The sequence below is a fragment of the Taudactylus pleione genome, unplaced genomic scaffold (genome assembly GCF_031769625.1).
Source record: "Taudactylus pleione unplaced genomic scaffold, aTauple2 ptg000256l, whole genome shotgun sequence".
Classification (NCBI taxonomy): Eukaryota; Metazoa; Chordata; class Amphibia; order Anura; family Myobatrachidae; genus Taudactylus; species Taudactylus pleione.
This window is the reverse complement of record NW_028284658.1, coordinates 9,715,001-9,721,846: the sequence shown is the minus strand read 5'-3', so window position 1 is coordinate 9,721,846 and position 6,846 is coordinate 9,715,001. Positions and strand designations below refer to the sequence as shown.

At 41.1% G+C, this 6,846-nt stretch overlaps 1 protein-coding gene across 1 annotated transcript in view; it reads left to right on the top strand.

The window, feature by feature from the left end:
• Window positions 1-256: 256 nt before the first annotated feature.
• ITCH (itchy E3 ubiquitin protein ligase) overlaps window positions 257-6,846 on the top strand; it is an 82,361-nt gene continuing 75,771 nt past the window's right edge. Inside the window, exon 1 of the mRNA XM_088480642.1 lies at window positions 257-420. The gene's annotated coding sequence lies outside the window, so the exon portion shown is untranslated. The remainder of the gene's footprint in view (window positions 421-6,846) is intronic.

Genomic DNA, 6,846 nt, shown 5'->3' with positions numbered 1-6,846 from the left:
GGATGTGTGTGGATGGGAGAATGTGTGGTGTAAGGACACATTGCAGTTACAATGCCAAGTAAACAATACAGATAAATATTGTATACTCTACTATGTTATATTTCACATTTATCCCTTTTCTATACTAAACTTTATTGATAAAATTGTAAAGACACTTCCACGTATGCGCTCTGCGTTTGTGCACACTGCGCATGCGCCACGCGTCCCCATTCCCTCTTTCAACTAAAGCTTTATTTCTCTCGGACAATCTACGACCTGTCGCACACTGCGCATGCTCAGTACACAGCCCCTTAGGTTGTCGTTTCCTGCTCATACCGGCAGCTGCCATCTTCACCGGGGCGGAAGAGTCGAGGAACCGAGTGTCGGTCTGACAGCGCCTCCTGCCCCAGGCTGAGTTGTGTCAGGCTGCTCCCTGGCTCGGTAAGTCATGTCGGACGCTGCGTTGTCCTGTTATACCTTGTAGTCATGTGTGTGTTTGTGTTACATGGTTGGTGTGTGTTTGTGTTACATGGTTGGTGTGTGTGTGTGTTTAGCGACGTGTGGCTCATAGCTTGTCATATGATTGTTGTTCAGAGTGTGTATTTTGTTACGGGTGTCTTCTAATTCTCTGTTTACCACCTGAAACTCAAAATAAAATAAAGAATATTATGTTTTTGTAGTTCTCTTTTGAGCTGCTGTTTATATCTATGCTTTCCCTGTTTATGTTTTATTATTTGTTGTCTTAGAATGGCTTTTTGTGTTTGTAATGTTTAAGAATATGTGAGATCAATTATGAACATTGCTGTGTGTGGGTGTGACCATTGTCTTGGTTCTGCTACATATAATTACTATTATTATTTATAAGTTGCCACAAGGTTCTGTAATACCCCCGTACAATGTGATTTAAACCGACAACAGGTCAACTAAGTACAGGCTAACTCAGACAGTGTATATTCCAGTTTTTTTTTTTTTTCATGTGTGTAAAATATATACAGTGTGTGTAAAATATATAACCTTGACATTTTAAGTTTCGGTTGCTTTATTTTATTGCTTTGCTTGGCACCATTTTTATCTGTACCCGAAGTTAAACTGTGTGGCTACTTGTATTAAGTCTTGCAACTTTTGACTTGATTTTCTTTATCTTTCCCTTGTCACTACAATCACAATTGACCTTATGTTTTCTGATTTGTGTGTATTTTATTCTGAAGGTGCCTACACACATAGCGATGTGCTCACGATCCCACCATGTGTACGATTTCCCCCTGAACTCTCCCCGGGAGCTCCCCAGCAGTCGTGGGCACGATTTTGTTCTGAAAACCTGCCAATTTGGCACACAATCTATTGTGCCTCCTAAACTATCCAGTGCATCGTGACTTAAATTTTCAGATCTGCCCTACAGCAGGCAGATCTGAAGATGCGATGTGCGACCTGCTGGGACGCGCACCGTGATTGTGAGAGGGGACTCTCGATTTGGGCATATTTTACACGATCTGTTGTTCCGATGCTTCGGAATTGGCCAGATCGTGTGAATTATCGCTATGTGTTTTTAAGGCACCTTAAGTTTGGATTATTGTGTATAATTATTTATAAAAAGGCAGTGCAGCTGGTCTAATACAACTGGAGACTGATATATTTGCACTGGACAGATAGCATTTTTCTCTTTCAGTACCTTACTTTAAGTTCAGAGTTGTTTTGAAAGTATTCAATTTAAAAAAAAATCGTTTTAATGTGCTGCAAAACAAAGTGATGTATTTATTTTTTCATTACACTCGTTTTTAGATCCTCTAAGGGGTCAATCCAATTGTACGCAATGTACTCTCGGGTGCAAGTCATTGAGACAATGGCCGTGCTTGACGGCAGTCCGGATTTGCCTAAAAGTGCTCGCAGCCCCATAGGGCGCTGAGGAAAAATTAAGCAAGTTCTGGCTCGGTGCGAGGTGCGGTGGCGTTTTAACAACTCGCACCCTTCGCATGGGATAGGATTGACCCCTAAGCCTATTACTACAAATCTAAAGGCGCGCATCCACTAGCAGATATTAATGGACGACTGAACGATAACGACATAGTTATCGTTCGGTCGTCCATTAATCCTGCATGAATTGGGCATTAAAATGTCAGAAACGACCAGCGAAGCGTGCTTCCGCTGGTTGTTTCCAGCATCAATCATCGTCCGAACATGCCGGTCAATCTGCCGATAACGACAGATTGACCATATTCGGGCATGACGGGGGTTGCCTACACTGAACGACTAATCGTTCAGTGTAGTCACTGCTGGGGATGGGTAATGACAGTACGATTAAGATGTCGTAATCGTTCTCTGTCCTGGGTCGCCTAGTGGATGTGCGGCATAAGACTGTAGTTCTGTTAGTAATTCTGTTGGCAGTGTATGCAATTTGACAGAAGCAGTTGTAGAGGTTGACTAGTGTTCACTCTAGGTCCGACGCCGGACCTAGAGAAATGGCACATCTGCGTGCGTCAGAAAAGGGGACGTGACTGAGGAAAAAAGGGTGTGTCTTTAAGACTCGTCCCCTTTTTCGTCACTCTTGGGGGCATGCCTGGCACTTACGGACATGCCGGGCTGCCCCCAAGCGCTGATGTCAGTGTGAATGGATGCCGGGCGCATGCGGGTGGCAACTGCACCTTGCAGGCTGTTTCAGCAGGTTGCCGCGCCGGAGGGCAGGGTGCTTTTTGCCCTTTAGAAATAGGGCAGGCACAGCATGGCGCCCCGCTAAAAACAGCCTAGCGCAAACTCTAGTTGACCGTTATATAATGTAACTTTTATTAAACACCCTCTAGAGCAGTATTGTGCATGTTTTCCAGTAGAAAGGGGTATATTAGGGGCCAACCTAGTGTAGAAGGACAATATATCATCCAGGTTTGAGAGAAATTAGAGTGCTACAAGTTACTACCCTAAAGCAGGGTTTTTGACATATTCATGTGTGATATTAAAGGGGCAATTCAATTGTTTTCACCAGTAGCTGTGAGTAATAAGTGCCTGACGGAGCAATTCAATTGCCGCTCTGTTAGGGCACGAATGCTGTGGGTGAACACACTTCTGCTTGCACCCTCCTGAGGTGGCGAGCAGAAATGTGCGAAAAGTCCTGTTTGTTTTGGGCGCCCTAACCAGGATTTTAGATGAGGTTAGCCGGTACATGTGCAAAAATGAATGGGCCCCAAAAAATAATTGAATATCGCCCCTCTCCCCGATCTCCTTTCACTTTAGACGAAAGATTGGGAGGGATAAAACTATTGAATCTCCCTCTAAATATTTACCAAGTACCACCCATTCTGAGTAAATGAGTACCAGCCAGTCCTTTTTGCATTGAAATATACATCATTTTAGATTTTATTTTGTAATGTTTTTACAAATGTTTTAGTGTTTTGAATTGGATTCAAGGAATACTTTATTAAGCTGGGTACACACTATAAGATGCTCATCATATAGGCCTATGCCCAATTCGTCTTTCCCGTTCATCGCATTGCCCCATCTGCTGACTAAACTGCCCAGTGCAATGCTGTTTCCGCTGCGCTAAGGGCAGAAAATAGCATCGCGCCAGGAGTTTTGTCAGATTTCTGCTCGCACCCCAGGAGGGATGCGAGAAGAGATCCTTAGTCAGGGTTAACAGCACACTGAATTGAATAGCACAGGGAGCTCCCTCCCAGCGCTATTCAATTCGCGTTGAATTGAATCTAGGGTTAGGCTGCAGGGGGGGGGCAGAGTTAGGCTGCAGGAAAGGTGGGTTAGGGGTTAGTAAACTTTACCTTTTAAGGCGTCTGGATTCTGACTGTTGGTATGCCGCTGGCGGTATTCTGACCGGGATCCCGTACTTAATCATTTAAGTACCGTAGGTCAAAAACCTAGACTCTAAAGCATAAGTGTGTATAAGGTAATAGTAATTTGGTATAGTGCTTTACATTTGATGATAAACACACATAATGCAGTGCAGATGAGGCAACCAACTTTGTACACTACAATAGTTACAGTGAAGAAATAGAATGTATGCATTCAATTTACACAGTTCTATCAATGAGCAAAACCCCCCCCTCCCCATAACTGATGAGGCAGCCATCTTGAGTGCACTACGTGGTTCAAGTGGCAGGTAATATATAGAAATATAAACTAGCATTTCAGCTTAAGTCTGTGAATTGAAATGGTGACAATCTTATTTTTTTTACTGGTATAATCTAAATTAGAGGTTTATTTGACATTGTGTGTAATTTATGGCATTACTATCATAATGTTGTGTAACTTGCAAAAAAAAAACCTCCCATTTGAGTGGCAACCTCCAAAATTGTAAAATGTATCACTGGTATAGTAATACAATGTGTGTAAGGAAAGTGGATAGCTACTTTTTATGTTCTGTAGTGGTCATGGGACCAGTTTACTGCAGTTTTGTAATACACAATATTACAGTGGAAGTACATAAAATTAAGGGCCGGATTCAATTGGAGGCGAAAAGTTGCGGGCAGCGAAATGTTGCCACTGCAATCTTTTCACCTCATTCGCCTGTTTGTATACGAAGTACTTTCACAATGCACGTTCCTGCTTTTCGCACTATTCAAATCCAAAACAGGTGAAAACGCAGAGGTGCGAATGTGGCGAAAGGCGAAACTAGCGAAAAGGACTGCTTATTTTGGGGAAATCAGTCTGTACCCCATAAAAAGCCTAACTGACCCTGGAAATCAATATAGAAGTTTGTTAATGGACCTAATATAAGTATTTTAGCTTCTTAAATTGAGTCATAGGGCTGTTATTTGCATAAGTGTAGATAAATGATAAAAAGCTATTTCTTTTGTGAAAAATAATTGTAGTTAAATTTGGGGGTTCTAGTATATTTTTGTGTCTATAAAGTGAATTATAAAAAAGTAAAACAAAAATACGTACTGCAGCGTAAAAACACCTCTCCCATCCATACAGCACTCCAAAATACCAGACCCAGTAATTTGTACCCATATTCAAGCACTTTAGCCTTTTTTGCCCCAAAAATGTGTTATTTAGGGTGAATTGAGATTCTTTTTTTTTTTGTTTTTTATACCTAATTAGTCATTAGGGGAAGTTTCTTAAGGGTTCTGAACCAAGTCCCCACATTTTTAGGCAAAAATAGGGATTTTGCACATCTTTTCTCCTGCCTTTGGGTGAGAAACTTTTTCGCCTGTTTTTGCATATGGAGTTTTCGCACATGTGAAAACATGCTGGAATTGAATAGGGCGATACATTGGAATGTGGTGAAAAATCTCATCGGCAATGTTGTTTTCTTCATTTTAACATTAATTTAATGTTTTATTATAGTAATAATTTTAAATTACTGTATACCTTTTTAAAATCCAAATAGGGATTTAACAGTTTCTATATGTTTCACTGTTGTTATAATGAAGGTTTTCTTTTTAACTTAAAATAGTACATTTGATTCATCTATTTTATTGAACAGGCACAAGCTTGTCAGAATCGGGGAAGAACACCTTTCCACTCCCCTGTCAGGGGCGTGATCTATTCTGTTTACCTCATGAAACCTGGATTCGGGCCATTGTACACTAGACAGCAAAGTTTCACTTCTGCAAGTTCTCATTTCTTTCTCTTGTGGGAAAAACAATTTATTTCTAAAGGCCCTCTACAGCACTGAAACAGACAAAATGTCACACTTTATATTAAGGTTATTTGTTAATTTTCAAAACGTGTGTGTGTTTTTTTTATATATATATATCACACACACACACACACACACACACACACACACACACACACACACACCTGCGGACACATTTTGAAATTTGAATGTTTTCCAACTTTGCTTATAAAAGCTGTTTCACTTCACGCAGTACAATGATTCTTATATCAAATTAAACGAAATGTAATGCTGAATTCAACACAATAAAACAGAGGTCAAATATTTGAATTACAAGGGAAGTTATTCTACTTTCAGTTAGAGTGTAGTGCAGTTACGGTTGGATGTTTGTGTGTATTGTTTAGTGCTATTGACGTTGTGAAATATAAATACAACAATGTCGTCCAGGCAAAGTGGTGACTGGTCACCCAGGAAGAGATCCAGGATTGTGGTGTTACGAGAAAATGGTCTTTCGTATGCAGCAATTGCGAGAGAAGTTGGTGGGAATGTGACAACATCAGGAGTACAAAAGTTTTGTTTACGCTATCAGGAAACCCAATCTATACAAAACAAGGTAGAAAAGGCTGGAAAAAGTGTACAACAGCTGTTGATGATAGGAGAATAAAACAAATTTGTGTCAGGGACAGATGGATGTCATCTGCGGCCATTAGCAGTGAACTGAGTGCAACTGGTGTTTTTGTCAGTGCAAGAACGGTACGGAGAAGACTAACCGAGGTTGGCCTAAAAGGTAGGATTCCCCCCAAAAAAGCCATTGCTGAGTAAAAAGCAGCGGCAGAAACGAATACAGTGGGCAAAAGAACACATTGCATGGATAGAAGGTCAGTGAAAACAAGTGATATGGAGTGACGAAACTAAGATGTCGATATTTGGTAGTGATGGTAGAAAATATGTGAGACATCGCATCGGGGAAGAGGTACATCCAGATTGCATTCAAGCAACAACAAAGAATCCTACAAGTGTTATGATCTGGGCATGTATGACAGCAGATGCTGTAGGCCGCCTTTATATCATAGATGGCACACTGAACAGCAGAAAGTACATTGACACCATCCTACAACCAAAACTTCTACCTTCTATCAGGGATCTTTTTCCAGATAATGCCCCATTTTTTTTCCAGCAGGATTCAGCTCCCTGCCACACTGAACGGATATACAAACAGTGGAGAATGACATACAGGTGCTGGGATGGCCAGGAAACAGCCCTGACCTGAACCTCATAGAACATTTGTGGTTCCGTTTGAAAAA